Genomic DNA, 24,123 nt, shown 5'->3' on the forward strand with positions numbered 1-24,123 from the left:
CACCTCTTCCTGTGATCATAGCGGTTTCATTTAGACTCATTCCTGGCCACTCAGACCTCTCCTAAAGACCTGTCCTGAGTTATGCTGTAGGTGTCCATGAACCTGTATACTGCTAGCTTGTGGGCTTCCCGCACAGACCTTGCACCCAAGCTGTAGGTAGGTCTGTCCCCACTCCTCATTTGTACAGCCCCCAAAGAGACTCCCTGGGCTCACACTGGACTTGACTCATGACCTTGCCATGCCTGGGGCTGCTGATAGACCCTGTCCTTCTCACCACTCTGCCGTGATGCTGTAGGGCTGTGCCTTCATCAGGGAGGGTAATGTCCTGCAGCTCTAGTCTTGTCCTCTTCAATGGACCATCTGGGCTCTTGATCCTCCCTGGCATAGACATACAATGGGGATACCTTTTAAATACTGCAAACCTCAAGTTAGGATTGTTTGCCATCACTTTGTAGTCATTTGTATCAATGAAGTGTTAACCCAAATACTGCTATGTATCTCAGCTACTTGTAAAGCCCAGGGGAGAGATGTGGCTTCATAAGCAAGCGAGTTTTTGGATGTGACTAGAAAGTAAATACCAAACAATAGCTGCTGTGTTATCATGGTGTTGCAGTGGTCCCATGCGAACATTCATGAAACTTTTTCAGATTCTAGAAGCAACACAGCTCACAAATGTTTCATCATAGCATAGAATTAAAGTTCCTCCCTTGAAAGGAGTCCAGGCAGAACTGCCTGAAGCATGATGGGCGATTGCTTCCATAATCAGACACTAGGAAAGGAACTTCTTTTTGAACTTTAAAGAATCATAGAATTATAGAATATTCTGAGTTGGAAGGGACCCACAGGGATCACAGAATCACAGAATTGTAGGGGTTGGAAGGGACCTCCAGAGATGATTGGGTCCAACCCCCCTGCCAAAGCAGGTTCCTTAGAGCAGACTGCCGAGGTAGGCATCCAGATAGGTCTTGAATATCTCCAGAAGAGACTCCACAGCCTCCCTGGGCAGCCTGTTCCAGTGCTCCATTACTCTCAATATGAAGAAGTTCTTTCATATGTTGGTGTAGAACTTCCTGTGATACATTTTGTGGCCATTGCCCCTTGTCCTGTTCCCACAAACCACTGAAAAGAGGTTGGCCATATCCCTTTTACTCTCACACTTAAGGTTATCAATAAACATTGATAAGATCCCCTCTCAGTCTTTTCTTCCCAAGGCTGAACAGACCCAGGTCTCTCAGTCTTTCCTCAGAGAGAAGATGCTCCAGGCCCCGTATCATCTTTGTTGCCCTCCGCTGGACCCTTTCCAGGAGATCCCTGTCTTTTTTGTACTGGGGAGCCCAGAACTGGACACAGTACTCCAGGTGAGGCCTGACCAGGGCAAAGTAGAGGGGGAGGGTCACCTCCCTTGACCTGCTGGCTGCACTCCTTTTAATGCACACCAGGATCCCATTGGTCTTCTTGGCCACCAGGGCACACTGCTGGCTCATGGTCAACCTGTCATCCACCAGGACCCCCAGGTCCTTCTCCGCAGAGCTCCTCTCCAGCAGGTCATCCCCCAACCTGTACTGATACATGCGGTTATTCCTTCCCAGGTGCAAGTCTCTACAGTTGCTTTTGTTAAACCTCAAGTCATCAAGGATCATCGAATCCAACTCCTGGGTCTGCACAGGACCAGCCCATAATCAGACCATGTGTCTTAGAGCATTGTCTAAATGCTTCTTGAACTCCAGCAGGTGTGGTGCTGTGACCGCTTCCTTGGGGAGCCTGTTCCACTGCTTGACCATGCTTGCAGTGAAGAACCTTTTCCTAGTAACCAGCCTCAATCCCGCCTGTCACAGTTCCATGCCATTCCCTTGGGTCCTGTCACTGTCTCCAGAAAGCAGAGCTCAGCACCGCCCTCTCCGCTCCCCTCATGAGGAAGCTGCAGGCTGCCATGAGGCCTTCCCTCAGCCTCCTCTGCTCTGGGCTGAGAAAAACATGGAACCTCAGCCACTCTGCATACGTTTTCCCCTCTAGACCCTTTGACATATTTGTAGACCTCCTTTGGGCACTCTCTAATAGTTTGATGTCCTTCTTATTGTTGCATCCAGTGCTGTGCACAGAGCTTGAGGTGAGGCTGCACCAGCGCAGAACAGAGTAGGACAATCCCTTCCCTCGACCATCTGGCAGTGCTGGGCCTGAGGCATCCCAGGGTACGGTTGGCCCTTCTGGTTTACAGGGCATGCTGCTGACTCATATTCAACTTGCTGTCAACCAAAACACCAGGATCCCTTTCTGCAGGGCTGCTCTCCAGCCTCCTGTCACCTGAGATATTCTTATGCTATCTGAGATAAGATATCCTTATTTTGTTGTTTTTCTTAAAAATAAAAGACATTTTCAAGAAGCTTAGTTGTTAAATGGGCTACGTGGAAACCAACAAGACCTGTTTTCAAAAATTAGTCAGTAAGTATAATCCAGAGGAAAAAATAGTTATCTGATAGGTAAAAAATATCAAATGCGTGAATTAGATTGGCATGTTTATGTTTTGATTCTCATTATCAGTTGTGGAACTACCAGTCTCTTACTATAGGTTTGACTCAGCAAATGGTTGTCTAAAAGTCAAGACTAAGAATGCAACAGAAATGTCTTTAAGCTGCTTACATACTGTGAAACTAAAATTCTCAAAATGATAACTATTAAAGTGGAAACATTAATTATATCAGTTTCCCATATTCACGCTGTTCTTTCCTCACCATTTAAGACTGTGATAATTTGTTATGTAGCACTGATCTGATACAGTGTCTTTGATACAACTGCAGACTCCATGCTGCTCCCTCTTAATCGACCTTAGAAGCATCTCCATGGGTATTCAGATGAGCTTTCTCAGCACAATGGAAGACAGCATTTTAACAGCCAAAAATCAGTTTCTCTCTGCAGCATCATATTTAGTGCAGTTCAGTGCATGGCAACTGGGCCAAAGTTAATGCTGCTTAAGCAGCATTACCTAAGTGTTGCAGAGTCCTCTGAACAGACGCTGCTGAGCAGACCTGAATTCAGACTGGAACAGACTTAGGACTACCTGTACACCAGGTGCTGCTTCTGCTTTCTCTGTATTTCTTGTTGAGCAGATTGGAGAGGTGAATGAGATCATTTTACACTTCAGTGTTCTTCTCTCACCTGGAAAGCAACATCTGAAATCGTATTAGATCACTAAGAGACTTTTGACTACGTGAGGAAGTTGTAATATTTTCTCTTTCTGAAGGTAAAGACTATGTCATTACTGAAGCTTGAACAATTACATTCATGACTCTGAAAACATGATCAGCTACATGCATATGTGATATGTGTGCATAAAGGAAAAAAAAACACAACAACAATACTTCAGTAAGTGAGCAGGATTTTACATTCAAACAGAAAACGTGGATTTGGCCTGCTTCAATTCAATTTCTGCTTCATCAGACCCAAAGTAGATACCTAGTTATCCACACCACTGTAGAAAAATAAAATATGTTTTATGGAAACCTTATTACAAAGTAGTTGTTATAATTATCGCTCTCTCTCTTTTTTTTTTTCCCTTTTTCAATCTACTCTTCCTGTCCCAAATCTTTGTAAACAGGCTCAAATTGCAAATACAGGTTTGTCTTGTGGCTTCCTAAAAATCTCATTGCAAAATAAATAAATAAATAAAAATTTAATACTAAAAAATGATAATAATCAGTTTAAGAATTAGAAGAGTATTATTCAGTTATTTAGTCATAAAGTAAATAATTTTGCTTAACTGAGTTTAATAAATTTGTATGTCATCTGCTTTTAGTGTGTTATTTTCACCTTAAATAAAAGATAGCATGATTTACCAGGGTCTGTGGAATTACTATTAATGCTTCTTGCAAAGCTATCTAACTCATGAATGTATCTACTACATGGGGTAGATTTGAAAAACAGAAAAACGGGTAGATTTGAAATTAAATTGTGCAACACAAGAAGATTTTTGTTAAAGTGTGGGCTCATAGTGTTGGAAATTGATTAATCCTGACATTTCCAAGGATTCTGAATATCATTGAAATGCTCTTGCCACATGGAGGGAGATAATGTTACTCTGCTGCTGCTTGTGACACTGGAGACTCCAGGAACAGTTTGTTCTTGGCTGTTCCCACTGAATGCTGAAGTACTCATGCTACTGTTGTCTCTGTGTGCTTCTCAACTGACAGTAGGGAGAGCAGAAAGTCATTGACTTCTCAAATATCAGTCCTCATTTTAGAAAAGTTATTGTTTCAAGGTTGAAAGAAATAAAAGAGAGAGAAAAAAAGAGAAAAAATGTTTTGTTATTAGTTTAAGATTATGTGAGGCTAAGGCTGTCTAGAATTAAATCTTGGAGGTTTATGAAGTAGCACTTTTTTTGTTTATTTTCAGCTGGTGTTTTGAAGACTTTCAGTTAAATTAAGGGAACTAATCACACACGTCTTTGGATAACATTCAGCACCTTAGATGAGCATTTTGACAATGCTGGTAAATATCCTATTTTTCAACTCTTCAGAACATGGTTTAGTGCATGATCTCATTGCATCAAGAAATGAAGTGTATAGCAGGATATTTTTGAAAATCAACGTGTTGGTTAGATGTCTTTCTAGAAAATAGTTATTGAACTGTAGCAATAATATGATCAAATGTTCATCCACACCCCAGCCATTGTTTTGAATTTATCTAAACTCCCCCTTTCTCTAGGTTTGTTTTATTAAGAGTCAGAACCTTGTGCTGACTATAAGAAGACTTATAAAATTCATCCTTTACTTCCAATGGTTTCTGGAGAATCTGATGTTAATATGTAATCTCTTACTGTGTTGTGAAATCTCTTGGTGATGACAGTAAATGATAATTTGAATGCAATGTGTACTGAAGAGAACAAATGACTATCACAAGTCATTTTTACTCCTTTGATGTGTAGTTAGGGTTTGCAAGAGGATTATAATGATACTGCACTGACTGTTACATTACATGTCCCCAAACTACTACAAGATCTGGCTGTGCAAGTGACTCCAATACTGTCAAGTAAATCTTACAGTCTTCCAGTTTTCTGATCCCAGCTATTCTGTTTTGTTGTTGTTATTGTTTGTTTGAGTTTTTTTTGTTTTGTTTTGTTTTTTCTTTGGGAAGGTACAACTATCTATAACTGTAGTACAACTATGTTTCTTGTGTACTACTGACACAATTTTTTAGTACATTACTATATACTTATTTAAAAATCAAGGCATATTTTAAGGTTTTTTTTTTTTTTTGTAGACACTCATTTTCGCCAAATATATGATTGTAAGACATTCTTTCTTTAGCTCTACTAATCAGAATCATATTTTTACATTAAAATATACCAAAAAAAAAAAAAAGAAGAAGAAAAAAAGAAATATCTAAAAAAAAAAAACAACAGTGTAATAGGAACATTTCCTGAGGTTGATTTTGCTACATGCCTCACATTCAGTTATCTTTATTTGAATGTAATTGCACAATATTTATGGAATTATTATACCTGCTTATATTAAAGTAGAAATATTAAAGTAGAAATAGATGAAGATAGTATCTTGGAAGAATCTTGACTTCATTGGACATTGGATTGGTGTTTCATTGGACAAATTGAAATTGCCAAACATTTCTATTCTAAGAGATGCTGAATTCAGTATAATAGAACTTTCATCTGAAATCTGATTTGAAATAATAAAATAACCCCAAGTTCTGTGAAAAAAAAAAAAAAAAGTTGATATACAGTAGTTAGCCATCTTCTTTTAAGTTATTTAACACAAATACTTGGATGGTTAATTTTTTATCATACTCATGAACCTTCATTGTGCAACGTGAATCTTTAGTGGTTTTCGGCACAGAAACACTTCAAGTCCAAGTAAGACTCAAGACAACAAAGTGTCACTACCCTATTTAAAGAGTTTAAAATCATGAATTGTCCTGATATTATCTTATTAACAATTTCAGAATTCTAGGCAAAATACTGCTGATTGAGAAACAGTGGGCAGAGCATCTTTCACACACTAGGTTGTGGTATTTCTGAAAAGGTGATACATGAATTGGTGTATTAGTAGTAATGCACTATTACTTAACAGTACATAGTTAACCTTGCAAACATTGCATTAGAGCAGAATTAGATGTTTGTATATCTAAGTTAATCAGCTGATATATCTGTTGATAATAAAAGTAATGTATTGATTTTTTTGAAAACAATTATGACATTCTTTATTCCAAAGCTTCACTAATGACAAATCATTTAAGAAAGATTTTTTTTAGAAATTAATATTTGTTACTCCTTTAATTTTTTCACTTTTCTTCTCTACTTACTTTTATTAAAGCTCACTCTTAGCTCAATATCCTTTGATTTTACCTGTGAGATTGCTTGTTCTGTGAATCTCTCCTTCCTGTAGATACAATAGGAGGCTTGAACACCATTGCTCTGGTCTTGTATTAAACAGTAGTAGGTAGCACAGTAGAGTGGTTTCTCAGATAATAAAGACATACTTCTGAGTACCGGATTATTCAGCCTATATGGACAAGGGGCTAGAAAATGTGTATTAAAATCTGTCAGCTCAATGCTGACCTGAAAAATGTGCAGTGCTGTTCAAAAAATAACTGTTAGAAGTACATTGAACCACTAGCAAAACTTTCAGAGGTCACTGGAAAGCGCGAATTCCTTGTGAATGCTTATACAGCAGTGGATGTTCTCTCGGGTATTAGCATCTTCATTAATGATACTTCATTAAAACCTGGGAATAATTGTTTTATGGATAAGTCACCTTTATTTCTATTATAATGATTAAACTGGATATAGACATAAATTTAGGTGGGTTTTGTTATTGCTGTCATTTTTAAAGTCATGAGAAATAAGAGTTAGTAATACCTAATTATAAATATAAAATGCCTACCTTTAGCTCCATACTTAGGCAGACAGATTATTCTTATATATGGTATTAGTACCATGTATAGTAGATTTATATGCTGCTTTTCACACTAAATGCTTTGTTTTAATCATGTAGATACAATAAGCCAAAAGATGTGAATTTGCATCAGTTTTGCTGAACTATTTGTTAAGGAGTACAGTCTCTCAGAAAACCTACAAATGGAGCATAAATTTTTTCAGCCCAAAACATTTGGATTTTTCTATTTCAAATTGTTTTCTTTATCAAAGTTTTCTATAATTTTGTTCAAGATAAACACTCAATGCTACTTTAAAAGAGCTGAATTCAAACAATGCATCTTGCTTTTGTCTAAACAAAACAGTTAGCTTAAACTGAGTTTTTAACTTTCTGAGACAGATACCACCCATCACAGTCCAATATTTACCCAGATTTTATTTATTTACCAGTGATTATTTACCATTACTCATTTACCAATGATGTGTAAATGTGATGTGATTCTCTACTATAAAACACTGACTTTTAGTTTATTTTATTTCTATGACAGAGAAATCCCTGGATGTTGCCATTGTGATCAAAAACCTTTCTATTCTGACTGTTAAAGGCTACATTTAACAACCAATAACGTAGAAGGAAAAAGAAAATAGTCCTCTTTACATGAGCATTTGGAAAGCCAAGAAAGCTATCTTTACTGTTACATTTTAGAGCATGACTCAGCATACCAGCTTCCCCCAACTTCATTTCATAGTATAAAGAGCATCGCTGTATCAACACTGTATCCTATACCACAATTCAAACTATCTCACTGCACTGGGGGTAATTTATTTGTTGAAATCACACATCTGCTCCACAATTTTGTGCTCAGAGTAAGACACAGCAAGAGATGCTTAAATACTTGCATCTGTCCGTGATTAGCTATCTTGGAAACTAATTAAGCAATCAATAAACAGAACAAGTACAAGTCAATGGCATCTCTGATAAGCGTGCATGATCTTAAACCTAAAGCAACACAGTTGTCAGCAATTACAAGGAACGCTATACCATCCTAAGGTTCATTAAGATACACTTGTACAGCTATTAAATGCCCATCTACTAATAGATTTTGTACAATACATGGGGGGGGGGGGGGGGGTAGGTGTTCTAGCTTTACTGATGTAAAGAGTAATTTTACTTAACCATTACTAAGAAATGCCAGACTTACTCGTCGGTCATTTTTTTGTATGAAGAATAAATAAAACCTTTTTGTCTTAATAATAAGTGAATTTCCTGTTTAACTTATATCAGTAGCTCTTAGGGCACATATTAGCTTGGATCTGATGTATTTCATGTGTTGCTATGGAAGCATTATATCTCCTTCTATTGCAAAAATTATATGCCTGAACATGAAACAGGATCTGACTGATTTGAACACTTGAAGAAATCCTAACACATGAGGTGGATGACAGTATTTTAAATTATCTGTTTATCTGAAAACATTTACAATTATTGTTATTTAGATAAGCAAAAATGCAGAATTTATCACAGCACTTAATCTTTTTAAGGATGTTACATGTTACAAGCCAAAACAAGAAAAAAAGAAGCGAGGAACAAAAACCACCACCAACAACAACAGAAAAAATCCTGTCCTAATTGGAGCCCTATCACTAAAACAATGAAAATTATCTTGCTGTACATTGCGTTTCTTTCTGCGGGATCTCATGGTACTTGATAAATCACTGTAGCTGCTGCCTTTCAAATTCTGGGATTTCTGGAACTCTGTGTTGCAAGATTGGCTTACACACATGCACTATCCTTTCTACTGACATTCACCTTGTTTCACTTGAAAGGACTTAGGTTTTATTTCAATATGTCTGTGTCTTTAAAAAGACTCAAGCAAGTTGTAATCACTTCCCTTCTCAACTGAAGTATTTGAGGAAAGGTTCAACATTAATCTAAATCTGTTTCAGCTTTAGTGTTGGCCCAAACCCAATTAAATATTTTAAGCTTTTAAAATTTTCATCCTTTCTCTTTATAAATTATTATTATTATCACAGTATCACAGTATCACAGATTTCTAGGTTGGAAGAGACCTCAAGATCATCGAGTCCAACCTTCGACCTAACACTAAGTACTCCACTAAACCATATCGCTAAGCTCTACATCTAAATGTCTTTTAAAGACCTCCAGGGATGGTGACTCCACCACCTCCCTGGGCAACCCATTCCAATGCTTAATAACCATTTCGGTAAAGAAGTACTTCCTAACATCCAACCTAAAACTCCCCTGTCGCAACTTTCGCCCATTCCCCCTTGTCCTGTCACCAGGCACGTAGGAGAACAGACCAACCCCCACCTCGCTACAGCCTCCTTTAAGGTAACTGTAGAGAGCGATAAGGTCGCCCCTGAGCCTCCTCTTCTCCAGGCTGAACAAGCCCAGCTCCCTCAGCCGCTCCTCGTAAGACTTGTTCTTATGTTACTAGTAATAATGCTAATTGTATACCTGAAGTTCAGAATGGAAGGATTTTTGCAGGTGTCAAAATCTGTACAAGAACTCAACTGTTTCAAGGAAGGGCATCATACCTGTGTGCTTACATGTGCTCCACAACATACAAGCATATTGACACAGAAATATTATTAATAAAAGAAACCTAATATGTCAGTTTCCTGAATTATTAGCTTCTGAAGTTGTGATCTGAATGTTACATTTAATGTTACCTGTGTTTTATGCAGAAGTTAAATTGCTATCCCACTGATTAAAAATGGGACACTTCTTTAACAAAGTTAATAAATGGATCAGGGTGACAATTCAGCAAGGTAGATAAGCACTGATGGATTAAGCATTATGTTCCAGGTCATACTCATCTCTAATATCTAGGACAGTATGTAAAAAGCAGGACTTGTCTTTTGAAATAGAAGAGGTGATCATCAGTAGGCAGAATGTAATTTTCCACATTGGAATTTGGCCAGCACAACGGGTCCTCTACAGTGCTGCTCTTCCAAAAAATATCTTCTGCTCTTTAATGACTGCAAGCAGTCAGAAGGTTGGTTTAATGTCTCATCTGAAATCTGGCAGAAAGCTCATATGACGTCTCATCCAAAACACCACAATTTTCAGAAAGTTTCAAATGATCCAGCTGTCCTTGTAAGGAACCATTTTTAACCACCCCCTCTATCCCCTGCCCAAGGGAAAAAAAAGTCATAATGCTAGATCATCAGCCCGAAAAAAGCACTAAAGCACTTTTGCCAAGGTAATATTAAGCGTGATTTTTTTATCTTTTATGTACATTTTTAGTTAAAAAAAAATCTATCTTTTGTTATTGAAAGGGCTAAGCTCATTGTCAAGGCATATTATTATTTAATTATTTTCAAAATGAAATAATATTATTATTTCATAATATTATTATTTCATTATTTTATGTTAAGGCCATCAGCTATAAGTATTCTTCATACACTTAACACTGTCACTTGAATAGTGGTGATATATATATATATATATAAAAGTATATTTCACATTTGCCTTTTATTTTTAGTTTCATTCTAGTAATGTATAAACAATCCACTGATTTTTTTTTCTTTTAAAGTGCAAAAATGCAATCAAGACAACTTGAAGATAATTCTTAGACATCTATTTTTCTACTTCTTCCCTTTCCTGTTCTTATGTTCTTCATTTTCTTCTCACAGTTTATTTACCTGATTTTCTTTCATATGTTTCTTAATATCAACTCCTGCTCCTTCTTCCCTGTATTTCTGCTCCCAAACTTTGTTCTCTCTTTCCCTGCTTTGCCTATTTTCTATGACATTTGAAAGTTGCTCATTTACAATTATTAAGAATCTTTTGGAAATCTAAAAAGCAAATCAAGAAGTAGTAAAAATCAATATTATTAATTCTGCTGTGTTCTGTGTGATTGCTTAATTAGACTAGACGGCTGAGTTTTTTATTAAAAAGCTATTACATCGTCTGTTTGTATAGCAGCCGGAAAAATGCCCATCACCATGCCCTTTCTGTTCATGTTACTGCAATGTGGAAATAGCTCCAGTGATGTGAATGGAACAGCTCTGGTGTAAAATTACAAGTTTCGCTGTTACTATATCACCTGCAAAGACCTTGCAATCTAGTGTGAGTTCTCAGAAAAGCTTACAAATGCAAGCAACTATTCACATGGGCAATCACATTGGCTTAATTGTGGTTGCTAGCATTTTAAAAGCTGCTCATCTGTGTAAACATTTGACTGGTCAGGATTTAATACATGGCATAGAGATATAACATGTTGATAGGTGTTGAAAAAATAGAATAAGACAGTATAAAGTAAGCAAATTATCTCAAAATCAAGACCACATAGAGATTGAATTCACATCTGTTCTCACGTTGGTAAATATATCCTTTTGTTTTTGACATATAAAAACTCATGAGTGGCTGCTGTGCTAAAAATAAATAAATAAATCCCAGCAATTTATTCTCCAAATTGTCCTTAATTTTCTTATCTTCAGCAAATTGTTTTTCTATATGGTAGAATTATTAATTATTAATTTGGCAACTAGTGGTGAAGACGCTCAAGATGCTCCTTGAAAAAAACTGTTTTAACAGCAGCATAATAAGGCCTAACCTGTAGGTCCTTGTCCCAGGCTCTGTAATGTTAATCCATAAAACAGACATCAAAGACTATAACAGCAAAGTGGCAGAGAGTGAAAGGACATGGGTTCAAGCCCTGTCCTATAACTGCTATTCCATTACTAGCATACAGCATGCCATGGGTTTGGCCAGCTAGTATTTTCCCAACAATACCAAACAGTGTTTGGAAGATAATGTTTTCAAGGAACAAGTCACTATGGATAAGACTTGTTTGAGGGGAAAGTTTAGACCTGTTTCAGGAGAAAATTTAGCCCTATAGATGTAAACCATGCTGTTCTACGTGCCTATCGGGCCAGGAAGAACTGACCAGTATTGGCAAATCTTCAGGCTACCACAGAGCACGTGGGCAGAGTGGCTCAAAGCAGTCAGTTAGCAACTAAGGTGTTGAAGTGAACCAACAGGATATGATGTGTAGACAAAACCTTTCATTCGGAGCAATCACAGAATCACAGAATCATCTAGGTTGGAAGAGACCTCCAAGATCAGCTAGTCCAACATCTGACCTAACACTAAAAAGTCCTCCACTAAACCATATCACTAAGCTCTACGTGTAAATGTAGTAGCCTTGAAACCATTTTTTTTTTTGATCTTTTTTGGATCATAACTCTGTTTCTGTTAATGATTCGTTGCCCTTTTCCCACCAGAAGATTCAGAACCTATCAAAGCAGTACCATACTTAGTGCCATCTAGGAAGGAAAAGGCCAGGGTTACATTTTCTTTGCACCCAGAGAGAGATTTCAAATCACATCTCTGTTTTCAAAAGAGTTCCTTAGTAATCGTCTATAGGTTGTTTCAGAAACAGAAAGGTGTCAGAGAAAGTTTATTTTCTATTAAGGATTCACTCTCTCTGCTGTAATTAAAAATTTCTTCTGCCAGGAAAAGCAACAGGGAGAATAATTGCAGTATGCCTGTTAGCATTTTAACCTTGATAGGAAAACCAACAGCTGTAAATTGTAACCCCAATCCAAGTCTTGTATCAAATGGTCCTTAAAACTGGGACAATGCAGATCTTCACCACTTGTGAATGTCCTAAATACTGTGCTAAAGTGTCATGGTAACAGGGTAAAATATTCCTTCCGTATTTGGGTGCTGCTTTTTCTAATATAAGCACATTTTTATCATGCATATTCACCACACAATCTGTTATTAGTTTTAATTATTTTCAGTATTAAAGGCCCATGACACTATTAGCTGACCATTAAAAGTCATCTATAGCTCATTAGCAATGATTAATCACCTGCTGTCTTATAATTAATGTTTATTAAGAGAACAGCAGTTTAATAGCTGTTCCATATTTTCTGTGCTAGGCAAGAAAACTTAGAAGATAGTTATAGTGGAGACTCAAAAATTTCAAATGATATTTTTGGACATTGACTTTTAAGTCTCAGGAATTAAGCTCTCATTGATAAGTCAAATCACTAGCTAAAAATAAAATATAAAAGGGAACCACGCTGGTGACTTATTTTACCATCATGATATTACTGAACCTTCAGTAATCCAACCCCCCCCCCTCCCCCCCCTCAAATTTTCACTTTGTGGAGACTATTTACTTTTCCAGACAGGTAACTCAGGCTATCAACAGGCCTGTGATCATCTTTCAGTATTGCACATTTTCTTCTTGTCAAACATTTTGCTGGAAGAAGCCACCTTGACACTAACAAAGTAAATTTTCATAAAAAATTGAGTGATTTTTTCCTCTTTTTTATGTATTTAAAGACAGTTATTTCATAATATATATATATATTAATATGAACAACTGTGTATTTCTGCAAATTTATGTCTTTGATTTTGTCATAGATAAAAGGATGAAATGACTGCTGAAGTGATGGAATTAAATATTACTTCATAATTTTTATTTATAGAAGTAGCTGTTCAACTGGAAACTAAACTCAGTATTGAAGAGTTTGGGGCATAAAAATTTAAAAAAAAATCAGCATATTTTCAGTGCAGTTATAAGTCTTGATAGATGAAAAGGGCAGTGATAGGTAGAGAGATCTCATCTGCTGAAATGAAGTCTCCATCTGCTGTCTTGAATCTCTGGGATTTGGGAAATCAGTATGTTACCATTATGGTAGCAGATGTTTAACTGGAGGATTTCTGAACACAGTGGAGCAGTGAAGTATCACCAGCTTGCAAAATATTGTGAAATTGATATATATTTGATATTTGAAGGAATTCTAAAATAAATTTCAGTCTTAATCTGCCTGATCTTCTCCAACCTTTCTTCTTGATCACTATTAAAACATAAGAGTAATCATCCCAAGAGATGTATACCATACTGACTTTGTCATCTGTGAGTGAATTCACCACCTCCTCGTTCCCACACTTAGAAGAAAATGGCTGAGCCCAAACTTTCCCAAAGCACTCAGTTTCCTGCTGGTCACAAGAGACAAACAAATGCCATCCTAGCAGGTGCCAGCTCCAGTACTGAGAGAATAGTCAGTTTTTTTCTAGAACCCCAGGGTCTAATTTCCTATCAAAATTTATTCTGAGCCATTGTAGATGCATTTGCTCAATTGCCCAAAATGCATTTTGTTTCCTTTTTTTTTTTTTTTTCCCTTGAGTTTACATGCACTGTTCTACCTACACAAAACAATATCTTCTCAGCCTTCAGTTGATTGGGATAAATGAAACAATCCTTTTCACAGGCACCTCGTATCAAAGCTTCTGTCTCCCAGTCATCAATTTTGCAGCCCTTCTCTGCAGTTATTCCCATTTGAAATCGTGCTTCCTAAGCAAGGGTATTGTATTTCAGGTGAGGCTTTCCTGTGCCTGATTAGTAGGTACAGATAGACCCTTGCTCTGTTGTTGTCTCTGATAAATTATAGTTAAATATTTGTCTTTCCCATGGCTGCAAAAATTGTGCCTGACAGTATTTCTGGGATTACCCTGAGGTCCAGCTCTGATTTACTGGAGCTTACTCTGATAAGCTCCTAATTTATAATTAGAGGTTTCATTAAATAACCCCACATTTATGGTCTTGACTTTTAAACTATTACACTTCAACCTATTTCTATTACTCCAGTCTTTGATGTCATTCATTTCATTTATGATGTATTCCTTTGAGTCAAAACAAAAAAGGACGGCATTATGCTATTAGCAATCTCTATCAGGACTCAGCTTTTATACAAGGATTGTGGACTGCAGCATTAATCAAAGCTGATACTGGAGAAGTCCCTGTGAGATGCTCACTGGCACAGCAGTTTCCTCTCCTGTGCAGTCTTGCCACTATCCTGTTCATTTTAACTTAGAACCCCTAGTCCCCTTCTTCTCAGTTTTTTTTTTTTTTTTGTGACACCAGAAATTTTGAGCTAGCAACTTAAAGCAAGCACCTAAATTCAACGACATGTAATCAGCTTGATATGGATGCCGTGTGCACTTATTCAAAGGAATTTTCTCATTTGGAGTTGAGCCCAAATCTCTGTGTGGTCACAAGAGACTTTCCATTGTTTCACCAATTTGGGGAATAAATCTGCAGGGATATCTGTTGTGGATTCTCCTGCCTAACTGTCATATGCAAGAGATCTTTGCTACTAAATGTATAATTAACTACAGTCAACTCTAATGTTTTTTTCTCCGTTATGATCTTTTTAAGTAAGAGCTCTTTTTGAGAGGATGCCTTTAGGTCAAAGAAAGGAGGGCTACTACTTCCTAACAAATAAGCTGAAGATGCTGATCAGTTATTAGCTGCTGGTTACATATTATTTTAATTTCAAAAGACAGAAAATTTAAGTAGCAGTGATATGTTGCATACCAAAAACCAACTAAATAAACAAGCAAAACCCCACAAAACAAAACACACAAACTTGTATCACACAAATATGTGTAGAAAAAGTTACCATGATCAGTCTTAATAAATAGTTTGGAAATCAGTGAGTAAGAAAGAAAATCTAATGCATTTATAAAGAACTGAAATCACTGTTGTTGCTTTTTGTTTTGTTTTGTTTTGTTTTGTTTTACTGTAAATATAGAAGATCCTAGACTAATTTGGTGAAATGAATAATCTGAGACTTGTGGCTGACTGATATGTACACAACAAACTACACACAAATTTGCCTGGAATGAGGTCTATGAGCCAGATTGTTGGTATTCTTTAATGCAGTCATATAGAGTTAATAAAAAAATGCATATTAGTGTGAATGTCTGATTCTCTTGACATATGTTGTCAATAATTATCTGCACGTGCCAGATTTAATGATCTCTCTTCCCTACCAATTTGTGATCTGGAAAGTGTGAGGTAAGGAACTTTTCTGAATCAGAGGAAGGATTTCAGCAAATATAGCAAAAGAGCATGGTTTGGCAAAACCTTTTGGGGCTTGAAAGACTGCTGTCAAATGCAGTTGTTACTTTCCACAGACTGAAGGCCAGCATATAGCCTTCTGCAGCCCTCTGGTCCCACATAGAAGAGAAAGCTAAAAAGAAAAGAGGCCATCTTTCAGCCTTATGATGTTACTTTTCATTCTTCGTTTTTCTCTGTTTTCACTTTGTTTGCACAGAAAATAATCAGCTAAAGGCAGAAACCTTTCTAGCTATCTAGTCTAAAGTTGGGGATAAAGTTGTGTGACATCTGATATTTCCAAATTGTGCTTACTGACTTTTTCCTTTGAAGTAAACTGAAGGCAAGCTGAAAAATGTCAGATAGTTGCTATCATTGCTAAAGATTATAATTGTTATTAAATGCTAAATATTGTTCTCTTCACTAAATTGTTTCTTCTATAAAGAGGTTTAATAGTAGAACTAATTAAAAATTGTGCAGAACTATAACTTTATATGAGGCTATAAACATACAAATAAGCCTGCGTTACTTGGTTTTGCCTGATATATATATAGTGTTTGAATTTCATTGGTCTTTAAATAAAAAGGAATTGTTAGTCCCAGTAGAAAGGAGATTCTGTTTAATCTTGAGAATAAAGGGAGCTCTGGGGTTTAATGGAGAAGACGGTCTTAGTTTAGAGTTAGTGCTGCTTTCAAGCTAATAGTTAAGGATATTTTGACTCCAGGAGTAAGCCCCAGGACACTTCTCTGCTAGCTCACAGCTAGAAAGCAGATGGGAAAATACATCCCACCCACTTTAATAGTAATGATAACAATTTTAAAAGTTTAAATTTATTTAACCATATGTATTTTTGAAGCAAGTAAGAACTCTGTTATGACTTTTAAAGTTATAACAACATGGATCATGGCAATAATATATTTATTGTATAAATTGTATTTGATATTTAATAGAGGGGAGGATAAGAGAACAATACAATAAATAACATAAGAATAAGAACAAAAACTTTGCATTTTCACAGTCCTGTAGCTCTTTGTGGTCTATGATTACCAGCCGTCATTACAACAGTTTTATGGAGAAATAAATACAGACCATATTCCTCACTGTAAACATAGGGAAACTGAGGCAGAGAAATGTTATTATTGCTGATTTCTATAGACATGAGTCAGTAGCATATTTAGGGTTGATTTTTCAACTGCATATCTGAGTTCTTAAAGAAGTACTATATAATTTTCTCTACTCGTTGCTATATTAGAATAACAGTTAATGTATTTTGCTTTGCTCTCCTAGTAAATTAATGGCAAGATGTGGAACTGAATTAGCCATCTTGCCTGTTGCACGCCTGTTGTTCCTGTGGGTCAGTGGGGAGTGGGCTGTTTGCAAAAGGTACAGTGCTATTATTGACCTGAGGAGATTTTAGGGTTTAGAAATCTGAGTTGGCTAAAATTTTCCTTGGGGATTTCTCTTGCTCTGACACACTCTTCTTGTGCACTTTGACCAGCTCTTGAAGATGGGTATTAACAAGTTAGTGTATTCACCATTTCAAGGTGATATTCTAGTTTCAGAACCATTTTCATTTCATGACACAAACAAAAAATTCCGAGTATTTCAAATAACCTTGAGTCTCTGTGGTAAAATACTTTTCTCTGTTTGTAGAAGAAAACACCTACTTCAGGAATAAAACTTCCAACAAGTGCCAAACAAGGTCAGAAAAATAATCCTTATTCAAAAAGGCAGACTTTTTTTTTCTTCATATAATTATATTCAGGACTGACTGTCCTAAAAATACAACAATACCATACTAAAAATACAGCAATTAAAATTCATACCTTGTCATTAAACTTTTGTATCAATCCATTTTTATTACAAAGTAATTTGGATATATTGTCTATTACAAGTTCACATATTTCTTATAATTGAAAGAACACATATGTAAAACTTCATTTCACACTCAACCTGCACCTGCAGTCATGTTTTTGCAACACAGGCTTTTAGCACTTCTATTGTTCTCTAGACAAAGTAAAAATTCTACAGTAGACTAGAATAAATTGTTGCAAATTTAGTATCTCTCTTCATAAATTCATCCAAATTATGTTTTTTTTTAAAGGTTTTGATTTTTTTTTTTTTTGTTTAATATGGATATCTGTGGCTTACAATAATTAAATAAGGTTCTTGTGCAGGAACTGAGCATTGAACTCCTCCTGAGTCCCTGTAATATTTTGAAAAAAAAAAAAGGTACCGCATAAACCTAAAAAGAATGGTTAGAACACTATGGGTATTTCAGTTAAAGAAGTTCTCAGAAAATGATAGCTGAACTTTTAAACAAAGATTTTTTATGGAGACTTCTCTCTATTTTATGTTTCTAAATTTAAACACTAAATTGTGTGGTTTTAAAAATCTTTCACTGGCATGTGGAATTTTGTTTGCTTTTAAGAACAAGAGCAGGAAAAGAATGGAATGGTGACAATAAAACAGCCAGTTATTCAATAAGAAAAGATATTCTGAACAGCAAAAAAAAAGACTAAAAGAAAATCCATGTCATTTTTATAGCAACATCGGGACACAGTAATATTGAAAACAAAAACAGCTGTAAAACAGCTGGTAATACTACTACATCCACACATGAAACTCCCTGACTCTGTTTTTCCATATACATGCTGTCCTGCAAATTTATGATCTTTAAAACTAACATAAGACAATGCCACTATTATATATTGTATAACTGGTTGCCAAAATCCCATATTTGCCCTAATTCTTATTTTCTAATGAAACAGTCTTCTGAAAATTTATGACTGGATATTGAAAATCATCCTTTAAAATGATAACATTGAAAGGAAATCTGTAAAAGAGACTTGCCCAGGTTTATACATGCTGCCCTTGAGACCCATCTTCTTGTATCTTAATAAATCTACCACAAAATGTATGTAAGTACTGCACGAAGCCTGAAGCCATATTAACTTGGATTCACTAGGCCTGCACAGTATAAGAAAGGAAAATTATAACTAAAGATAAAGCTAATGAGCAATGAGTCAATCAGGGAAGCAAAGAGCTGCTGCTGCTGCAAATATTGTCCTTTGAACATGATTTGTAGGTGTCCAACAGACCAGGTGGAACCAGGAAGAGTCCAGACAATTTTTGCCACTTTGCCACTTTGACTGTCCACTGTAGTTCCAATGCCTATTTCAACAGTCACTGTTTTGGTGCTCAGTGCGAAACTGAAACTTAGCTGTTTTCACCCCAGAAATCTAAGGTAGCCGCAAACACAGACTTTCATTTGTGATATACAAGTCTATTTCTATTTCTATGATTCTATGAAATGATTCTATTTCCTTCAGCCTTGTGACAAATGTTGACCCCTCTTCCTTTCATTCAGTTAACATTGGTTTTATGGAGTATAACAGCAAACAAAAGGAGAGAGGAAGTACCCACAAGAAAGATACATTATTAATGAAAAAATGATAAATTGGTAAAATGTAATTGTACTTTGCCTATCTATAACATAAAAATAAAAGGTTTTGGTGCAATTTAAATAGATTTTTTTTTATCTTGCACAGGTATATTCGTTCTGATCCATGGTTTATCATCCTCTGGGGTTTAACCCTGGTTTAGGTTAGAAATTAGGGGACGTTTCTTCTCAGAAACAGTAGTCAGGCATTGGAATGGGTGGAGTCACCTTCCCTGGGGGTGTTCAAGCAAAGGTTGGACATGGTTTTGTGGGTGACATAGGTAGGGTGATGGTTGGACCAGGTGATCTTGAAGGTCTTTTCCAACCTTAATGATTCTATTATTATATGACTCTATGATCTTCTGACTAGAGCAGACATCTGGGGTATAGATGAGACCTAAGTAAGAATCATTCATTTACTCTGTAATCTGACTGTGACAGGAGATGCCTCAGAACTTTGCCTGTTTCAAGATATCTCAAATGGGGAGTCTGTACTGAGTAGCTCCAAAACATTCACTTAATCCTCCTGTATTTCATGTGAACTTTTCATCGAGTTCATTGGGGTCTCTCAATGTGTATTTCCCAAGCCCCAGAAATTTAAACATCATTTTTCACAAGCATCATTATATTCTTCTATTTTTGTTCAGTTGTGACAAGCCGTTGAGAAAATAGAACATTCAGAAAAATCTATCATTGTAAATAAGAACTGTTGCACCCTTCACATAAAAATCAGAGATCATCTAGTATTGGATTGGAGCTCATACTTATATAAAGTTGGTATGTTGACTCAATATAATGTTGATGTAAATATATATATATTTTTTAAAATCCAAATCAAGTCCGCAAACATTATCTGAATTTTGCATTCAAATAATAAAATAAAATCAAGTCACTCTGCTTCTAATAAGTTGATGGATATGTCTTTTATGTATGGTGATTTGCTTATACATTCATTCTTTTATTCCTGACTTATTGAAATCTTAATTTTCATGTTCTAATATAAACAATACTTTATGTAATTTTGCATAAGATATCAGGTAGGATTCAACTCACAAATTAAGAATCTTAAATGTCTACATACAGGTACTTGTGCATGTACCACATATTTAAGTACCTATTATATGCAGTGTCCCTTTGGTCAGACCAGTGGAGCTTAGAGATCTGTACACAGCACCTTACAGCAGATCTACATTTTATCAACAACTGCATCAACATTAGATATAATGATGTCTTAGACAAACACTTTTTATGTAGACATCTAGTGAAAGATTCAGACAATTAAACATAGGTATACAGTGACGTAGGAGACAGATTGGAGTCTGCAGTTCTCCTGCAGACTTTCTTCACTGAAAAACTTATTTCCTTTCACATGGTGGTGAAGCATTGAAGGCTAACATGAGGCATGTGAGATATATAGTTGTTACCAACTTACCAAGATAGACCAATTGTTAAATAAGGTCCTTCTATCCACTTTTGAAATGTGGGAGTTTCCAATTAAATAAAAATAAAGTAAAATACAAAGGTTCCCATTAGATTTTCCCTAAAAGTCATATCACATTTGTTTTGGCTTTTTTTTTTTTTTTTTTAACCTCTGCCTGAGGACAGGGGAAATACTGTAACCTCAACCACCCTGACACTAGTTTTTGTTCGTTCATTTGTTTGTTTTTTTTTTCTGGTTGACATAAGCCCTCCAAGTCATTTGACACAAGCACATAACATAAGCACAACTCACCATTTGAGAATACATCCAATCATTTACCCATTCAAATGGTTATAAGCAGCAGGAAAACAAACTGCTTTCTTGTAAGAACTTTTTTCAAGTCTAGGGATTATTTGTTATGCAATATTATAGTTAAAATATTTTTAAAGTATTTTAATTTAATTTTAATGATTTGCAATGTTCCTTCTTTTCTTAGATAATGATATGATTTGTAATAGTTTGGGTTTTTAGTAGGAAGTTTGGGTTTGTTAACATCTTCGCTGTAAAATCCTCAACTTCTACTGACTGAAACAAGCTAAAGAGCTATGAATGTGAAATTGCCAGTGGCTGGGTCTGATGCTGGTCTCTAGGTATTTCTTGAGCATTTGTTTCCTAATCTGAACAGTTCATTTATTTATTTATATTTTTTTTATTATTTATTTATTTATTTATTTTATTTTTAAATGGGCAGATGTTTTGAAAAACACCAAGGTCAACATTGCAGTAATAATCCGTAATGAGTTTTACTGCTTCTTACACTATTTACTTCCTCCTGTACTGCAGAGAATATGAAATTACACATTAAAAAACAACCAACCAACAGCAAAAATAAACAAAAAACCCATTACCTCATTCAAGCAGATATTTTCTGCTTTACTGATTGACTTTATGTGTATAAGTAACCTTTCATGTTCCAAAAATTTTTGCAGCAAATTATCTCTCTAAATAGAGTTTATGCATTCTACATATCATGCTACAAAAGAGAAAATTAGTAAGAGGGAGAGAGATTGCAATCTATCTTGTAAAAGATTTATCACTAAGGGGAAAAAAAATCATATATTTGTTATTGCTGTTAATTATCACTGCTGATGTGATAATGATCACCAACATTGATGTTGTTATGCATTAAAGTCTGTCAGTTGTATTTCTATTAATTGAAGATATTGTTGAATGCCTTTTTAAGTGTTAATCTTGCTCTCTTTATCTGGAACATATTATCATATTGCTTGAAGAATCACCAGCCCTCTCCCCCCTCCCTTTTTTTTTTTAGTTTGTTTTTGTTTTTAGTTTTTTGTTTTTGTGTTATATGAAGAGCAATAGCTGCAGAGTTGACTTTCTCATGCTTAGGTAGAGATCTATTGCAGCATATAGGTTTTCATGTCAAAGCAGCATACCAGCCTAACATATCATTCATTTGCAGAACACTACCACAAGACAGTATTGACATCAAAAGGTTAGCGTGATTAAAAAGAAAATTAGATCTTCATGAATCCAAAATTAAATTGAACCACCAACTGTGGTATGCTTTGAAAGCAAACCTTTCTTACATGCAGTCTTGTTCTTCAATGTTTCTTGAACATCACATCAACAAGATTTAATAAACTAAGGTAAAATTTTAAAGATCAACAATGGAGATGTATAGTCAGATGATGCTCTTATTCAGTTACCTGCCAATGAAGTCAGATACATAATAGCACATAAAAATAATCTGATATGGATTAAAAAAAAAAATGAGGACTAGAAATGTAACGTAATCAGATATTTTGAGCATTCTGCTAGCTTGTTTTGTCTAATTACCCACAAACATGAAGTCCTTGAACATTTATAATCTAAGTTGTATCTGAAAGATGTGACAGATCCAGAAGAGGGCTCACAATGTAAACATGACAGAATATTGGTACGTATACTCAAAGTTGTTACTCAAAGTTGGCTGCTTCTCTGTTAGAAAAGTACTCCTGAAACTAGATCTTGTTTCAACATGAAAATCACCATAAATGCCTACACATGCCTCTCACATACCCCACACACATTCAGCCTAAATACACTCTTCCCTTTGCTCCCAGAATTTCTGTCAAAAGTAGATCATGTTTTGGGGGAAGGAGGAATCAAATTAGAAACAGCAACAACAGCAGTAAAATGTGCTTAATAATAGCTTTTATTATTATTTCAATGTACATATGGTTAGCATCCTTAAACAGGATGAAGTAAATATGAATTCCAATAAAATATTAGTTCAGCATTTAGTGTCAAATGTTAGTGAATAAAATGCATGATCAGTATTTGTTCTAAGCTGCAATTCCTGGATTCAGAGAGTGCCTACCTACACTTCTGGATGAGCTCCAGCAAAGAAATTCAATGCAAGACAAACTCTTTTCCTTGCAACTTCCCAGTGGGAGCCCAGAAGAACAGGGAGGATTTCACTGGGCTGGTTTTCATATGTCCTTCTCTGAGCCATTTTAACCACAGGCAGCTGTGATACCCGTAGGACTCCAGCATCAATAAACATCCAGTGTCCTGCACTGGGAAAGAGATTGTGCTGTTCTTTGTTTGCATTCGGCCCTGTGTTTAACTCTTCACAGATGCTGCTAAAGGAATGTTTAGTCAGCGCATGCTCAACGGATCTATCCTCAGCCGCTTAGTCCATCCACATCCTCATCGTGTGCCATGAACCTTCAGCAGTTGCCTGCATTGCAAGTGTCCTGTTCACCCAGAGTTGCTTGTTTTCTCCTGATACACCAGCATACCGCATGAGACTGACCTTACACAGCCGAGCCTCAGAGGGACACTGAACAAAGAGATCAGTGTTCATACAGCTCATATTTAGGTATAGCCTTGGGGATTTTTAAAATATTGACCACTAGGAACCATTTCATATTCTTACCTTTCTTTTACTACCTTGTTATTTCCTCTGTTATATCCAAGAATAAGCTCTGTCTCACAAGACATTCTCAGCAATGTCTCATATCTTATGCTGTCTCTTATTACGATGTTTCTGCAAGGTATGGTGGTGGAAGAAGTGGAACTGGAACTATTACTAGAACTGCCAGTAATAAAAAGTGACACATTATTGCTGGTAATAAAATATAAGAACAGAACCCTAAGTATACTAAACCTTTTATAAATATATATATATATATATATATTTATGGTATTATTCCTTTTGCATTTTACTGCATCTGTTAAATGGCAAGGAATTTATTTCAAGAAAAGATGTATTTTATTTTTCCTGCATTTATATTACCAAGAAATCTCAAATAGCTTAAAGTTGTGAATTCCTAATCATCGAATCCAGTATTTTTCAATCATAGCTCTAAATGAGAACTCAGATTATTTTGTTGTTTGTAGTATGCTATGATGCAGGGAACACAATTATAAAAAGAGATGTACACTCTTACTCTGGGTATGAATTTTAATAAATGGTTTCAATAAAAATTAT

General features: G+C 35.8%; 1 protein-coding gene across 6 annotated transcripts in view; it reads right to left on the minus strand.

Annotated features, from left to right (window-relative positions):
• Window positions 1–24,123, minus strand: part of RALYL (RALY RNA binding protein like) — a 415,465-nt gene that overhangs the window by 339,099 nt on the left and 52,243 nt on the right. Inside the window, exon 3 of one of the 6 annotated variants that reach the window (XR_014579400.1) lies at window positions 1–24,123. This exon is cut by the window's right edge and continues 24,280 nt beyond it. The exons of the other annotated variants lie outside the window; for them this stretch is intronic. The gene's annotated coding sequence lies outside the window, so the exon portion shown is untranslated. 6 annotated transcript variants of the gene reach the window in all.

The sequence above is a fragment of the Anser anser genome (assembly GCF_964211835.1).
Source record: "Anser anser genome assembly, chromosome: 2".
Classification (NCBI taxonomy): domain Eukaryota; kingdom Metazoa; phylum Chordata; class Aves; order Anseriformes; family Anatidae; genus Anser; species Anser anser.